This window comes from Eulemur rufifrons, chromosome 19, assembly GCF_041146395.1.
Source record: "Eulemur rufifrons isolate Redbay chromosome 19, OSU_ERuf_1, whole genome shotgun sequence".
NCBI classification, from domain to species: Eukaryota; Metazoa; Chordata; class Mammalia; order Primates; family Lemuridae; genus Eulemur; species Eulemur rufifrons.
This window is the reverse complement of record NC_091001.1, coordinates 79,295,924-79,297,761: the sequence shown is the minus strand read 5'-3', so window position 1 is coordinate 79,297,761 and position 1,838 is coordinate 79,295,924. Positions and strand designations below refer to the sequence as shown.

The following is a 1,838-nucleotide window of genomic DNA, read 5'->3' as shown; positions in this document are numbered from 1 at the left end:
TCTGATGATGCCTGTGTCACCCCAGCTTTCACCCAGCTGTTCCCCATCCCTTTTTCCTCCCTTCCCACCAGGACCCAGTGAGACCTTGGTGGCTTTTGCTCCCATAGGGGGTTGTTCGACTCCCAACCACACTCCCTAACCTTTCTCTGAAAACAAAAATTTTCTTGTTAAAAGTAGAGCAAAGAATGGCTACTGAACCCACCTCTCACCTAGGGAGAGGAAAGAGAGGTCCAGAACCATGAGGGAAGGAGGCTAAGTAGGGACCTCTAACTTGGGTCTCTTGCACTGGGGCCCACAGAAACTGGATCCAGTACTCGTGGCTCTTCTACCAGAATTGGCTCATGTTTATTTACCTACTTTTTAAAATACAGAGCGCTTCACGAATTTGCATGTCATCCTTGCACAGAGGCCATGCTGATCTTCTCTGTATTATTCCAATTTTAGTATACATGCTGCCAAAGCAAGCATGGCCTATGTTTAAATAGAATTGAGCATTTATTTCAAATAGGAGAAAAAATGGTTACACATGGCTGGGTGCAGCGGCTCACATTTGTAATTCCAGCATTTTGGGGGGCCACGGCCAGAGGATTGCTGGAGGCCAGGAGTTCAAGGTCATCTGGGTGATACAGCAAGGCCCTGTCTCTAAAAAATAAATAAATAAAAAGTAGCCGGCATGGTGGGGCACATCTGTAGTCCTAGCTACAAATACATAAGTGAACAAAAAAGAGTAGCTATAGCTAACACACAGGATGCTTAATGGTCCCATATATTGTTCTAAGGGCCTTTACCTTTATGAACTGATTTAATCTCACCACAACCTGTAGAAGGCAAAAGTTTGCCCTACTTCCAAAGTCAGCAAACATTTAATATAACAGGTCAGGGAAACAAAAACAAAACAAAATATTCTGCACCCTGAGATAAAGCAAAATAGCAGGCGAGACCCTGACCGGTTATGATACCCCAAATAATAAACCTCGATTATTTCCTGTGAACCTGGACTCCTTAACAAAAATAATTCTATCCCTAACTTTCGCTGTGCTGATGTCTAAAGATGTGTGGCTTTTGTGACTATGATAATCATGTGAGAAAGTTATTGTTTTTCCATGAACAAACTAATGTAAACCATATTAGTTTCCCAGTTGCCATAGCAAATTAACACAAACTTGGTGGTTTGAAGCAACAGAAATTTATTCTCTCACAGTTCTGGAGGCAAGAACTCCAATATCAAGGTCTCAGCTGGCCGTGCTCCTCAGAACACTCTAGAAGATCCTTCCGTGCCACTTCCAGCTTCCAGTGATTCCGGGTGCTGGCCGGCTTATAGCTGCATCATTCCCATCTCTACCTCCCTTGTCTTCTCCTTTTCTGTCTCATATGGATGCGTGTCACTGGATTTAGGGCCCGTCACATAATCCAGGAAGATGTCATCTCAAGATCCTTAAAATTAATTACATCTGCAAAAACCATTTTTCCAGATAAGGTCACAGGTCCCAGGGTTTTGTCATAAACATATTTTCAGGGGGCCACCATTCAACCCACTACAGTGGCCTTAGTAGTTTTGCATATGGTTTGTTTTACTAAAATACTACTGTTATGTTTTTGTATTTGGAGAGCCAGTCCTGAAGTCTAACTTTTGTGCTCATTGCCAGCAATTTCTTTCTTTCTTTTTCTGAAGCCTCTATTTCAGGGTTTTCCTTTGACCAACCTACCATGCGTGTTGGCACCATTATTATCCCTGTTTTAGAGATGAGGAGACTGAGGCATGTAGAGGTTGACGACAGATGAATTCACACAGGCGGTCTGCCCGGGCACCAGCACCAGTAACTCAGCCACTCAGGACA

At 43.4% G+C, this 1,838-nt stretch overlaps 1 non-coding gene across 1 annotated transcript; it reads right to left on the bottom strand.

Moving 5' to 3' along the window:
* Window positions 1-361: 361 nt before the first annotated feature.
* Window positions 362-468, bottom strand: LOC138400374 (U6 spliceosomal RNA). The gene has a single exon (XR_011236270.1). It is a non-coding gene; the product is annotated as a U6 spliceosomal RNA (small nuclear RNA).
* Between the last annotated feature and the right edge of the window lie 1,370 nt (window positions 469-1,838).